The sequence below is a fragment of the Pteropus medius genome, unplaced genomic scaffold (genome assembly GCF_902729225.1).
Source record: "Pteropus medius unplaced genomic scaffold, Ma_sr-lr_union100, whole genome shotgun sequence".
Classification (NCBI taxonomy): domain Eukaryota; kingdom Metazoa; phylum Chordata; class Mammalia; order Chiroptera; family Pteropodidae; genus Pteropus; species Pteropus medius.
In genome coordinates, this window is record NW_024350319.1 from 19,222,157 (window position 1) to 19,238,383 (window position 16,227).

Sequence of the window (16,227 nt, forward strand, 5' to 3'; positions counted from 1 at the left end):
TTGGCTGATAGCTGAAGTATAGAGAACTTTGCAAAACGTTTGATACTGCAGAAGGTCCCTAGATTTATTAATTAGCCAAACCAACGTCAGAAAAGTAACAGTAATCATGATAACAATAATACTACCACCACTTTGTTGAAAACAAACCACCCTTGACCATGTGGAGAGAAGAGGAAAGAGAGTGCTCCTGGTTACTGTGGGGCTGAGGGCTTAGAATATAGTGGCTGCTTTGTTTATTTGGGGCATGGGACTTAAATGCCATTGAGCACTGATTGTTTTCTTGAAAGGTGAGAAAGACAGGCTTCCTTAGGAAAAAAAAGGGGATGTAAGAGACAGGAGTTTAGGAACTAAAATCTAGATGGGGATGAGAGCATTTTTCCCCCCAGTCTTCCAATCTGTAGTTTAAAAACTTGACTGTACTATTGTGTGTGGGTGGCGGGAGATGTTCTCCCTTAATATTTAGGAAAGCTTCGAAGAGCCAATTTATTTCACCTGTGCCAAGTGCAACCAGGAAAGGGCTTGGGGAATGCTCCACTCCAATCAGGCAGGAAGTAGTTACAGTAGAGTACCTTGGCTTGGGAAAAGAAGAGGGAGAGGAGGAATAGGGCACTGGGTACCTCTTGAGGATCAATTATAAGGACCTACCAACTAATAGATTCAAGGTAGGCATTTATAATGTTAGTGGAAGAAAGAAAACATCACATAATTTGAAACCCCAGAGAAAGGTAGCTGAGTAACCAGTTGATTTACCCTTGCCTCACCTGGAGAGTTTCTTATCTGGCATAGCTTAATTAGGATTTCTTTTATATTAAAATAAAAGCAGCTTAGGTAGACCATTCCTTTTCCTTTTTGTTAGTACAGCACTGGCAATTAATAAAGCATTTTCATCCACATTATCCTATTTAATCCTTATATCTGATCCTGAGATTAAAATACATACACAACTGGGGATTTATCGTGTAATCAATGACCCAGACTAGCATTTACCAGAACTTCTAGTTTGTTAGTATCATCATTTTTATTTAACTTACTTATGTGGATTAATTATAGTAATTTATTTAAATCATTATTTAAATTAACTCATCTATTTTAACTTAAAAATTTATTTTAAAAGTTTATATAACTACTGTGAAATCACAACTTGTGCTTAAGTTCTTCTAAACCAGAGGTCCCCAACCTTTTTGGCACCAGGGACCAGTGCTCCTATGAGAATCTAATGCCTGATGATCTGAGCTGGAGCTGAGGTGGTGATGCTAGCACTAGCGGGCAGCTGCAAACACAGATAAAGCTTTGCTCGCTTGCTTGCCTGGGGCTCACCTCCTGCTATCCAGCCCAGTTCCTAACAGGTCACAGACCCCTGGGAGACCCCTGTTCTAAACTATAAAATGCTTTAAATACCTAATAAATGATTTTTAAAAGTTCATTACCCACCTAGATGCATCTTTTAAAAAAAATAATGCGTTGATGTATAATTATATACCTTAAAATTCACCTGTTTAAAGTCAATGATTTTTTTTTGTAATTTTACCAATTTGTGCAACCATCCCCACGATCCAGTTTTAATACGCTTCCATAGTCCCAATAAGATCACTCGTGCCCATGCCACTTCTAGCCCCAGGAACCACTTACCCACTGTCGGTCTCTATAGATTTTCCTTTTCTGGACTTTTTATATGAATGCAATCACATGATATATTGTGTATTGTGTCTGGCTTCTTTCCCTTGGCATAATATCATAGAGGTTCATTAGATTTATCTTGTGGCTTCGCTTTTGGAAATATCGATATATAATTGTCTGTTATAAAAAATATCTGTATGGTGATATTGGAAAAGATGACAATTTCCTCACCTCAGCAAGGTTTGACAAATATTTGTGTAGAAATTATATGACATATTCTGCTGGACTAGGAAGAACGAAGGATTTAGTGAAATGTATAACCAGATCTGACTTGGACTCTTTAGGAAATGGGACGAAATGTCTAGAACTTAAACATGTCTGATATGCCTGGTGGCTAAAGAGTCATGTATATTACTTGCAGAAATGCGAAGGTTTAACAGTTTTTTAAATTTTTTTATCATGTATGAAGTTCAAACACACTAAACATTAGAGAGCATATAATAATGAATCCTCATGTACCTATCATCCTGATTAAACAATATCCCTTTGCTAAAGTATTTTAAATACAAATTCCATATATCATCCTGATCCATACATGCGTTAGTATACATTTCTAAAAAAATATGGACTTTTAAACTTTTTAAATATACCATATAATACTACATTACCAATGACATCTTTACACACTAAGCTTTCTGTTAGTGCATTTTCCTGGGTCTGGTTCTTGGTGTTTGGTTTCACCAGGCAGAAGAGTATGGCCCAATTGAAGAAGGCAAGGAGTCAAGGGTCCCACATGAAGCTGCAAGAACTAGCTGAGTTTTCGAAAGTAGACCTAAGGTACATATGCATTAAGCCATCTGTTAGGCACTTCACGTATTCATAATCTTATCTAATTCTCAGTTATCTTGTTGGGCAAATATTCAAGTTTAGAGAGGTTGAACAGATAAATTGCCCAAGTTCACACGATAAGTTAGAGGTGGAGGTAGAATTCAAAGCCAGAAATGATTGACTAAACTTTCCCACTTCCATGCTTGCCTACTATGTTACTGTTATTGCAAGACTATATTTTTAGGCTCAAATTACTGTGTCCTGGGAGTTACAGAATATATTTGTAGAAGCATTCATGATCCTTTTCATTCTTTAATAACAGCTGTAAGCTTTCTTGAATTCAGATAGAGGTAGTAATAAAAATTAGTAATTACAATATTTTCCCCCCTCTTTTTTAATCCCCCCCACTACCACTTCCACCCCTGACCCCCTGACCTAGGGATGTTGCCATCTCTCCTTGAGAACTGGATCTCTGAAGGCAGGGTGTCTCCTGGTGCCCGAACCCAGGACCTTCTGTGTGTAAAGCAAATGTGCTAACCACTACACTATGGAGCCACCCCTAGTAATTATGATATTAATAATAGTAGCAAACACTCATATAGTGCTTCCTATCTGCCAAGTACTATTTTAAGACTTTGTATATATTCAGTCACTGAATTTTTCCAACAACTCTATGAGTTGCATATTATTATTGTCCCCTTTTTATGAATGGAAAATTCAAGGTACAGAATGGTTAAGTAACTAGCCTTAAGTCACACAGCTAGTAAATGATAGACCAGAAATTTGAACCTGGCACTTTGGCTCCAGAATCCATGAAGTATGCCTCCTAATAGAAACTCAATATACAGAAATTCAGATTTACAGATTTTAAGATCAGAGAATGGCTCCAACAAGCGGTGTCATGCAGCATTCATGTGGGCTTCCTTTTGTGGGGTAGCTGTATTCTAAAATATTCTGTCCAGCTGTCTGCCTAAGGACACTTGTGTTTGTCGGATCATGCGCTACCTAAACTGAAATGTGCCTGTCTCATATCCTATTGCTAAGAGTACTTGCATGTGTGATCCTGAATTTAATTTTTCCATTTGTTTATTTGTTGATTTATTTGAAATCTTTGATTCCCAAATATTGGTGGCTTATCCTTCATTTGAGAATATATCAAGTTTTTCGCTGAGAAAGCCAGCAACTTCTCTGAAGTGCTAGAAAGAAGAATATAGGCTTAAAACATTAATACTCTACAAATAGAAAATATTAACTGTCAGTTATCTCCTTACGAAATCAGGAAGGCGATTGCTAGAAATTAATTCACTTTTAATTCAATGTTCGGTGACCAGTAGTTTTCTTTTAAACTTCTAAATTACTCCAATAAAAACAAAACAAAATAATTTAAAGAGTTCACATTCATAGCATGTGACTTTTAAAAATATTTTTTCAAAAAGATATCATTTGGTATTAAGTGTGCACTAGTCGATGTTTTATTATATGTCGATGCTAACAATTTTTCCAAAAAACAACTTTCTCATTCTATTATAAAAACATGGGGAAATCAGATGATATATGTGACTATAATTCCCAAGAAATGTTTTTAAGTATTTTAATGTAAATAAAAATTGCTTTTAGAATCTTATTAATGGTTTTCAAGTGCCTTGATGAACTATTGGGGTAAAATGAGAACTTGAAACGTGTTCATATTCATGTGACTTATTACCTGACACTTTCTAAAAGACTGAATTTTAACATTAGATGTTTACTGTTTCCATAAAATCACATGCTAAAAATCTTATTGTGTAAAATAAGTACCTACTTTCAAATAATCTCATATTATTTGAATATTAAATTAAAACTCTGAAACTATTAATTATAAAGTATGACCATGTGATAAGGACATAAAATTGTTTTCTTTCTTTACCTTCATGCGTTTTGCCCACAGTATTATAAATTGATACAAACCTTTTAGAAAAGAATCTGGCAATACTCCAAGAATGATTTAAATGTCAAAACCTCTTGAGTTAGTAAACCCCTCTGAGAACTGGAGTGAAAAAATAATCTAGAATATGGGATACTATGGTTCATGAAGATGTCCATTGTAATCTTATTTATAATAATATAAACTTAGAAACAAGAAAATGCTAAAAATAGAAAAATTATAACTTTGGTTACAATGTTATAATACATGAAGCAACCTATACCTTTGAAATAGGAGAATAATATACAGAAGGTCATAAAATCTTAGTGCCATTTAGGTGTTAAAATCAATCCACGTACCAAGGACCTTATATAAACAATGCTTTACCAGAGGTAATTCTGTCTTTTCAGAGACTTGGAAGTAAACTGCAGTGAGCTCACTGAGGGCTAAAACATCCTATTTTTCTTTGTATCTTTGTGACTTTGTAACTTTTGGACTTTTGCACACAGAAGATACCCAATAAATGATGGTTTGTGTGAGTTATTGGTGGATTGAATGAAAAAATATATTTAAAAATATCATTATTCTGACTGTTTTTCACAATAATTAAACCAAATTAGTGAGGTTTACCAAGAGTTTTCCCATTATAGCTAGCTTTTCCTTTACTTTTTTCCTAATTGTTTTCCCTCTTCTACAAAATTATCAATTTTATCTGCTTATTCTCACTGTTTTCTGACCTTTCTTACCTAGGATATTGCTCTTTCTCATTAATGACGTGGAAGGACCCTGTCCCTCACTTTTGTGAAGTAAAAACATTTGCCACTCACTGTTCGACCACTGATCTTAGCCAAAATAGGTAGTCTCTGCTCAGCGTCCCATGCTCAGACATCAACAAGAGTTCATGCTATTATCCCTAGTGTTATTATTATCTGAATATTAACAATGTACTCACTGCTAACCGAATCTCAAATCTCGTAATGAGTGTTTAAATGACAGTGAGATGAGCAATTCCCAAATATAACTTAATACAGGTGGTATTTAGTATACCATTAGTTATGTAGAATACTTTTAATCGGGTGAGGTTTTTTTTTCAAGTAAAAAAATGAAAGTTAACTTGAATGTAGCTTTTCTGTTAAAACCACAAAACCCACAATGGGTTAGCCATCATCTACTGATTTTAGTAACTTTATTCTATGGCATTTGTATCAAGAAGCAGTATAAAAGCTGCAAAAAATCATGACACTTTTTGCATTTATCTGTTCTAACCCAGTATTTTGATCACTCAAGCTAATTTGGTAGCACTCTCATCAAATGTTCACTCCTAACATGTCTATGGGTTATCATGTTTACTCTTTTGGTTATTTTAAACTCCACCTGTAGTTCTACATTACTATCTATTTTGCAAATGAGGGATTGGTTATATCTTTTGCTTTATTATTATTTTTTCTGTTATGTGGAAGATAATGTAAAGTGGTGAAAACCTAAAAGCCTTTCCTCTTAGATCAAGAACAAGACAAGGATGCCCATTCTCAATACTTTTATTCAACATAGTATTAGTAGTCCAAGCTGGGGCAATTAGGCAAGGAATAAAAGACATCCAAATTAGAAAAGAAGAAGTTATACTGTCACTATTTGCAGATGACATGATATTAAAGATACCCCCCAAAAAAACAAAACAAAACAAAACAAAAAAAAACACAAAAAACCACCAAAATCTGTCAGAACTAATAAATTTGGTAAAGTTGCAGGATAAATAATGTGAAAAATCTATTGCATTTCTATATGCTAATAATGAGCTATCAGAAAGACCAACAAAGAAAACAATCTCGTTTATAATTACATCCAAAAAAACCTCTAGCAATAAATTTAACCAAGGACATTAAAGACCTGTATCTTGAAAACTACAAGGCATTATGAAAGAAATTGAAGAAGACACAAATAAATGGAAAGATATTCTGTGCTCGTGGATTGAAGATTGTTAAAATGTCCATACTACCCAAAACAATCTACAGATTAAATATAATCCCTATCAAAATTCCAATGGCATTTTTCAAAGAAATAGAATAAATATTCCTAAAATTCGTACAGAAACAAAGGAAAAAAAAAAAACTCTGAATAGCCAAAGCAATCTTGAGAAAAAAATGAACAAAGCTGGAGGCACCATGCTACCTGATTTTGGACTACATTACAAAGCTACTGTAATTAAAACAGTATAGTATTGGCATAAAAACAGACACATAGATCAATGGAACAGAATAGAGAACCCTGAAATAATCCCTCACTTATATGGTTAATTAATACATGACAAAGGAGCCAAGAATACATAATGGGGAAAAAGACAGTCTCCTCAATAAATGGTGCTGGGAAAACTGGATAGACACATGTAAAAAAAAAAAAAAGAAGACAAAAGAAACTCAACCACTATTTTAAACCATATACAAAATTTAACTCAAAATGGATTAAAGATTTGAACGTAAGACCTAAAACTATAAAACTCCTAGAAGAAAATATAGGTGATAAGCAACTTGACACAGGCCTTGGTGATGATTTTTTGAATCTGACACCAAAAGAAAAAGCAACAAAAGCTAAAATAAATGAATAGGACTATATCAAACTAAACTCCTGCATAGCAAAGGAAACCATAAACGAAATGAAAAAGCAACTTACTGAGGAGAAAATATTTGCAAATTATATGTCTGATAAGGGGCTAACGTCCAAAATATATAAAGCACTCATACAACTAACTCAATAGCCGAAAAACAAACAACTTGATTACAAAATGGGAAGAAGATCTGAGTAGACATTTTTCTGAAGAAGACATACAGATGCCTTAACAGGTACATGAAAAGATGCTCAGCATCATTAACATCATGAAATGCAAATCAAAGCCACAATGAGCTATCACTTCACACCTGTTAGAATGGCTATTATCGAAAAGATAAGAAATAACAGGTGTTGGCAACGATGTGGAGAAAAAGATTGTAAATTTGTGTGACCATTATGGAAAACAGTATGGAGGTTCTTCAAATAACTCAGAATAGAACTACCCTATGATCCAGCAATTGCACTTCAAGATACTTATCCAAAGAAAATAAAAATACTAAATAGAAAAGACATATGCACTGTCATGTTAATTGCAGCATTATTTACAATAGTCAAGATATGGAAACAACTTAAATGTCCATTGATGGAAGAATGGATAAAGAAACTATGGTATGTATATACAAAAGAATATTATTCTGCCATAAAAAGGAAAATCTTGCCATTTCAGACAACATAGAATGACTTCGAGGACATTAGGAGATAAGTCAGGCAGAGAAAGACAAATACCATATGATCGTTCTTATATATGAAAACTTTAAAAAAAACTACAAGCTTATAGATACAAGGAACAGATTGGTGATTGCCAGAGGTAGAGGGTGCAGGGTGGGAAAATGAATGAAGGGGTCAAAAGGTTAAAGGAAAAAAAATAAAGTGGGAAAAATATAATTCCCAAGGTCGATAGTTTGATTTTTCAATAGAGATTCTGAGAATCTCTCACTAAACTGATTACAAATTTCTACATCTAAAATAGCTAAACTTGTTCGATTCTTTCAAATTTTCATGAAATTGTTCCATAATAACATGATATGAGCTACACTTTAAGTTGAAGACAAGTTATGGCTTGCTTTCAAATAGCTAAACATTGTGATAGATGATGCCTTTGAGTACTTTTATTTGGAACTCAAAGGTATTTGGACCTACTACTATTCCCTTTAATAGATTATGAAATAAGGAGAGGTTCTATGACTTGAGATAATTTATCGAGCGCTGTAGACAGCTACTCCCATTTCCTGAACAAAAGGTTATGCCTGAAAATAACACTGGAGCATCAATGCTGCATCTCACTACACTGGAGGTCATTCAATTCCTTTTATTTCCCAAATGCCTTCCCACCTCAGCATCCTGGCCAAAAGATGTCACTATTTACAGCTCAGTTGACACTGCCATATTGCAATTGAGTAGGCACAGTGCCTGCCAGTCTTGAAATTATATACTTTTTAAAGTAAATATTTTATTTGGGAAATTAAAATTATTTAAAATTTTGAGGACTAGAAAGACTGCTAATTTGCATAATTCAAATTCATGTAGTATGTATATGTGTTGTACCTATGTATGTTAATCTATTGATGTGTTTTTATTTAATTTCATAGATCACATTCAAGTCTATTAGTTTTTTTCAAGTAAGAGATGGATTGCATTCTTTACATTATCAATAATGGAAAAGTTGGTTGTTTCCAGCTTTTTTTTTTTTTTTTTTTTAATATTTGTTGGTGAACATTTGCATGTTCAAAGGATAAATACTTAACAATAGAATCAGGGCATCGAAGGGTATGCTCATATAACATTTTGATAAATATTGTGAAATTTCCTTCAAAAAATGCCACACTGATTTAAAAGCCCATTTCCCCACGTTCGAACAGCAGGAGCTGAGACACCCTCTCAATATCATTTTAGAGTGAGAACCAAACACTGATTAGAAATATCTACTTGCCAGGCAAAAGGGTGATGGATGTAATTCCAAGCTTCTGTGTGTGCATGTGTGTGCATATACATGTGTATATATGCACGACATGGTTTAAAGATGCTTGCAGACCACGACTCTACTAAAACTATAGGTCTTGGAGCCAAGAGCCAAGTGCAACTTTGAGTCTTGTATCCTGGGACTGGGCTTCCAGAGGTCAGACAGAGTCCCACATGATTGATCAGCTGAAGCCCTCAGCACAGGTGATTCAGGAGCCTGGCTGAAGTGGCTGAGTCATGCCAATCATAGCTGCAGTTTTAGGAATGATCTCTGGCACTTTAGGAAATCGTTAATAAGTGAAAGTCATGAGCCAAAGAGAGACCTGAAGTTGAAAACAAAACAACAAAAAATGTGTTCTAAGGACCAAATTCAATTTGAAGAAATTCATTAATTCAACAAATGTTTGTTGAGTGCCTACAGTATGCTAACTCTGCACTTGGTGCTAGGGTTACAGCCACAAACAGAACATTAAAAATCCTTGGCCTCGTGGAATTTATATCAGGGAGGGTATACAGATGATAAATTAAATGAGAGAAACCTATTGTAAATTCAATGGTGTTAAGTGCTAAGAAGAAAAATAAGATAAGGAAGGGGATGGGGAAAGGCAGGGTTTACAATTTAAAATGGAAGATCAGATAAGCTCTCCTGAGGTGACTTTTGAGTAAAGAGCTGAGGTAGCCAGATGAGCCTTGTGGGGAAAGACATGGGCAGAGGGAACCTCAGGTCTAAAGGAGCTAATCTGGAGCAGGCCTGGGGGTCAGGGATGGGCAGGGAGCGCATTAAGGAAAAGGGAGCCGCAGATAAGGTTAGGGAAGAGTAGGTTCAGGTAATGCAGGGGCTCGAAGGTCAGAGCGCCCATTTTGGCTTTTGCTCTGAGATGGAGAGGCAGTGAAGGGTTTTCTCCAGAGAAGTGTCATGAGCTGACTTTACTTTAAAATGGTTATGCCCCAGGGTAGAGCAGGCAGACGTGTTTTATCAGGAGATAGACATTTCAGAGAAAAAATTTTTTAGAAAACTGAACAGTTTTCATGAGTTTTGTACTCTTTCATGCATATATTGTCCAAAAGACTGCTTCGAGAATAATTATAAAAATAGTGTTAAAATAAATCATCTCAGGAATTAACAGAAAAATGGAATTATGGTGTTAGAAGATATAGCACTAAAGTTTCAGATAAAATAAGATGTTTATGCTTTTAATGGCTAATTAATGAGAGGATGTGTTTATGAAAATAATACTTCAGACAGGATAACCATTCTCATTGACAAAAGGACAAAATTTTATTCATCTTTCTAATCACAAGGTTTATCTACAAATGAAGTTTTACATAAGAAAAATATGCTGTATTAAATACAAAGAAAATAGCAGCTGTATAATATGATGAAGTTAATATTGATTAGAAAATCCAATTATTTCTACAATTTATTCTGATATATCCCAAGATAGCTGTTTGTCAGCAGGTGAACTTCCTATTTAATTGGCATGATTGAGTAATTAGATATATTCTCAGAGCAGCAATAAAATGAAATTCTCATGTCACAGGAACGTAGCTGAGGTTTTTGTTTTGTTTTATTTTACCCTTGGGTTTATCCAATTGAGACCGAGGAGACTTCTTGTTTTATCTAGGAATAATTTTTTGATTTAAAATATTTGGTGATTGTGTGATAATATAATTGTTTTCATCATAAGAATGATGGGAAAAAAATCATGAATTTGACAAAGATTTGTGGTGATTTGCCTTTCTCTCATACTAAATCCTTTAAGCCCTCATCGTCTTTTTTCCTGGGCTCCTATAGGAGCCTTCTGATCAGCCTCTATCTGCCTAAAGGTCTTTTCATCAGACCAATTTATCTTCTAGAAGAAAAATTTCATCTTTGTACCATATTCTCCATATTGGGTAGTAAGGCATTCATCCATAAATAACAGAAAACTATTACGGTGGCTTAAATAAATACGGGTTTATTTGTCTCATGCATTACAGAGTCTTGGGTTAGCTATAATGGCTCCAAATTGCTTCCAGGGTCTCAGTCTCTTCCTATCTTTCTGCTTATTTTGCAGGCCTTCACTCTCATTCTAGTTGCTTTGCGAATGCAAGATGGCTGTTGCACCTCCAGACCTCACTTCTACATTACAGGTAAGGTGAGGGTAGAAAGGTAAAGAGGACAAAAAAAGACAAAAAGTCTCAGGATAACTTTGCCTTTTAACTCTTTGCCTTTCATCTCTTTCTGTGAAGAGATGCTATTCCCAGGCATTTTTGACTAGTTGGAAAGGAAGTGAAGAAATTGGGTATTTTGGCTTTTTAGCCTCTATTGTAGAAGTAGTTAAAGGAGAAGATGGATATTATTGGCTTTTGGATAGTCAAACCATAATTTTTGCCTTACTCCTCATCATCCATAAAAATCTTCAAAAATTCACCAGTTTACTATGTGAAGTCCATCTCTCTTATTATTGTGCAGTATAATGTCATAGAATGACTTCTTTCATTACTTTGGAAATTTGTAGAGAACTTACCTTCAGTTTTCCTAGCCCATTTGTATCCAGAGAAACAAAACTAAAAATGTATATATACATATGTATATATATGTATACATATGTATATATACACATACACACACACATACATACATAAAGAGATTTAAAGATATTGGCTCATGCAATTTCAGAGGCTGGCAAGTCCAAATCTGTAGGATGTCTGCAGGCTGGAGATCCAGGAAGAGGGGACGGTATTACGGTTTGAATCTGAAGTCTGTCTGCTGGCAGAATTCATTCCTGCTTGCGGGAGGTGAGCTTTTTGTTCTGTTAAGGCCTTCAGCTGACTGGATGAGGCCCATACACACTGTGGGGGGCAATTTGCTTTACTCGAAGTTGACTGATTTAAATGTTAATCTCATCCCAAAACGCCCTTACAGAACCAACCGGAATAATGTTTGACCACATATCTGGACATACTGACACATAAAGTTAAGCACTACTAATACACCCCCTATATTAAACATGCTTGAACATTAGGAAATGACGTGTGCTAAAAGGCAGAGAGAAAAAGGCTTATTTAAAAATGGAAATGAGTCCACTATGACTACACATTTGAGTAGGAAAAATGACTGGGAAAGATGAAACTGGAGAAATAAGAAAGACAGTATCATGCAGGGCAATGAAGGCCTTGATGAGGAGAGTAGTCTTTACATTAAGAGTGATGGAGAGTAATGAAAGGCTTTTAAAAGTCACTTAAGATGTTTGCTCATCCATTTCCTCCCTTCTTCATTCTGTCCCTTCCTTTCGACCAATGTAGTTTGGGTGGAGTTGACCTTGGGTTGGCATAAGTTATTTAACATGTCCAACCTCCTTGGCAGGTAGCTCAGGAATGAGCCAGTAAGACACATTATACCATTTGCTGGGGCTTCAGTGTCCTCTTTTGCTGGATCTCCTAGTGTTACCCTGTGATGCTTAGAAACTGCTACAGCCATGTTGCTATTACAGGAGGGAGCAACCTGAAGATAAAGCTGACACAGGGTAGAAAAAACTATGGGATGAAGCTTGGTGACATGTTATAATGAGTCCTAGATCAAGCTGTAACTTAAATTAGCTACTCCTAAAGTTTTCAGTTGAGACAGACAATTCCTTTTTGACTTAAACCCATACGGGTTAGGCTTTCTGTAACTTGCTATGTGAACATATGTAGCACAATCATATCGCATTTGATAAAGCTCATTTGTTCTACAGGGATAGTAGATCGGAAGGAGCAAGGCAGGAAGAACTGTTAAGAGGTTGACTAGTAATCTAGTTGAGAGAGGATATTGACTGGTACCAGAGTGGTGGCAGTTGGAGCAGAGGAAAATGATCGATTTAAGAGATTTTCAGGATAGATATTTAGGATATTTAGATATTGAAGATGTGGGGAGAAAAATTAAGAATGACTTCTAGATTTTCTGACTTGAACAACTGGATTGGTGGCACCATTTACTGAGGTGGAGACAAAACTCGATAGGGTTTGCCTGTGAACTGTCCACCTGATATGACAAATGAGGTGTTGTAAATATGGGCCTGAAATTTGGTAGGACTACACTAACACAGATTTAGGAATCACTAGCATATAGAGTAGATTACGTTACTTAATGAGAAAAACAAAATATCGATATTTAAGGACCAGGCAAAGGAAACTGAAAAGGGGGGAGGCAATTTGCAGATATGCATCATAGAAACAAGAAAGATTGGTTTTAAGAAGGCTAGTATGGTCTGCAGTGGTAAATACAAAGAGGTAAACTCAGATGGAACTAAAACGTTTCTTTTAAATCTAGGAACATGGAGGTCATTAGAGAATTTAAGAGAATATTGGGCGTAGAACCCAGATTGCAGAAGGTTGAGAGTAAGTGAGGAGTGTGTGTATGTGTGCGTGTGTGAAAGTGGAATCATCAAATAAGGAAAGCTGTTCCAGGAGTTATTCCATTTTGCAGTAAAATTTCTCAAAAGTCTAAAGCTGTCATTCATCCTCTTTTTGTTGCTAATACTGACGTATTTGGTGTTCTTATTCAGACTCATGTCTTTTAAATATCATCAGTATGCTACAGATTCTCAAATACCTATATATTCAGCCTTTTTCCAAGACTCCGCACTTGACTATTCAGTTGCCTACACAGTATATACACCCGAAAGTTGAATGGGCATTTCATACTCAACATGTTCAAAACTCACCTCTTGAACTTCCCCCAAGCCTTCTTGACCTTGGTGATCGATAGCACTCAACTATTCCAGTTGCTCAGGTCAAAAACTAGATTCATTTTTGAGCCCTCACTTTCTCTCATGCCCTTTATAAACCCTGTTAGTAAATCCTGTTGGTTCTACCTTCAAAATATATCCAGAATCTATTTCTTACCTTTCTGCTAACACGGTGATCTTTTACATGAATTATCCTAATAGGTCTACATACCTTGACCTTTGCTGCCCCTACAGTTTAATCTCAACATAGCAGCCAGATGATCCTTTGAAAAGATGCAAGAACCTCAAGGATTTGGGATTCCCTCAAGGGAGTCCGAGAAATGTACTCTCGACAAGAAAGAGCGGGGAAAAGGTTGAAGTCTCTTTTTGAGAAAACCAAGTACCCAATCTTCAATAAGGAAGGAAGGGGCTAGAAACTTCATCCTAGATGAGTGCAAAGGTGAGATTTAAAAATCGGAAGGCCGAATACTCTGAGCAGCAGCAGCGACAACAGTGAACACTAGAATAAGATGTGGAGCTAAGATCTAGGAGCGAGCTGGGCATATCAGGCAGAGCCAATGTCAATGCTATTGTTTTGTGAGTTTTAGGTTCCTGTGGACCCCTCTGTCCAACTCCTTTGGGTTCCCCACCTTACCCCATTACACTGTTTCTGACCATAGTTAGGCCTGGATATCTAGTTAGGCTTCTGGAAGCCTCAGGTCTGGCCTTGGTCTCTAGAGTCCCAGGGGTGTTAAGTGAGGTTAAAAATTTTCTTGGTCCAATATTGCCCTATTTACTCACAGACCCCATATTTAAAATCCATGCCTTCCTCTTTCCCTATGTCAGCTTTCCTCATCCCAGCCAAGTGGAAAGGATGGTGACCTCTCTCCCTTAGATGACCCAGACATGAAGTTTCCTATGGACCAGTCCTAGGCCTGACTGTTGGACCAAAACATGGAAGGAAGCCCTCACCACAGTGAGCACAGAAATTCTAGAACCTCAGGGCTGAGGCCTGCATGCGAGGATTTAATGATCACAGTATTAAAGAGCACTGTCTCCTGAGAACTCCAGCTTATTCTTTGAAGGTACTGTGAAGAAACCTTATGAAAACAGCGTTGATGAAATTCCTTCATGTCACTGTGTGTGGTTATAGTTTGTGAATTTTCAATGCTGTGTAATAGTCCATTGTGTTGATGCACATTTCGGTTGTTCTGTTTGTAATAATTATAAACTATGCTACAAAAATCACTTTATATACAATTTTTTTTTTTTAAAAAAGGATGGATGGGATGGCACTCTGATTCCCTGGATTAAACCATTACCCCTACACTAGTCCTTGAGGTCCTGTTACTTCTCTGGCCTAATACCTACTATTCTGTCCCTTGGTTATTCTACCCAGCCATACCAGACTCTTGGTACTCATCAAACATGTCGGGTACTCTCCTGGGCCTCCTTCTGGGTGGCTGAGTCTGGAACTGTTTAACCAGCAATTTCTCCTCAATCTGCCCCATCCTCAGGAGGAAATGAAGAAAGGCTGAATGCTGATGTTGATGTGAAAGGTTCATTGGTAGGATCCTGTTGGGACTGATGGTTTGGCAGCTTCTGTTGTGGTTCTCCCCCGTCCCCCCATCCCCCCAGAAGTAGAAGAAGAGGTCATTTAATTGTGTTGGTGGTGGTGGGCTTTGAGTTGTGAGAAGAATGGAGAAGGTTGGACATTTTTATTATGGAGAACGGAGAATATTAAAAATTGCTGCTATAGTAAAAGGCAGAGAAAGTTCATTACGAAATCATAGAATTAAGTCTAGTTTGGGTCAGTGATGTACAGCCATAGTTGTTAGAACCTACCCAATTATGCATTTTGCTACAGCAGTGTTCAGCAGCCCAAGTGATGGATGATGAAATCTAAGCTGGATGAGGAAGGGAGTAAAGATATAAGGGGACTGATAGGAATAAAATAAAGGGTTCTATGGACTATAGCAGCGATTATCAAACTTAGTAGTTATAAGAATCACCTGGAAAGGGCCAGATTCTGAAATTATTATTCAGTATATCTGGGTGAAGACTAGAATATATTTTCAACAAGGAACCTAGTTGATTCTGATGTAAATGAACCATGGACCAGTTTTTGAGAAATAATATACATGAAATTATATTGAGTTTAAAGAAGTAATATTTTGAGAGGGGGAGAAAGGGGAGGAGGAAGAGAGAGAGAATATTGTAAGATTAAGTGGTTACAGTGTGAGACGACTAATTCCAAAGACGGAACAGTCTGGAATGATGAAAGCTTCAGGGCATGGCCAAGCCAGTGAGTGGCTGAAGTGGAAGTGAATGTCACCAGCTGTGAGAAGGTCAAAGTACAGAAAGCCTCGGTAATTCATGTGGACCTTGAAGCCACCCAGATAACGGCAGTACTTGGACAGAGAGAAATAAATGTGAGTAAAGTTCAAAGCCATGGGTAAATGAAGGGGAGGGACCGCAGGTTGGTAGACAAAGCAAAGATATGAAGTTGAAGGAGGTTAAGAATTTTTGCATAGTGGTGAAGTAAAACTGGCTAACATTAGTTGAGTGTTTGTTTGCCAAGATTTATATACATCAGTCCATTTTATCCTCACACACAACTCACAA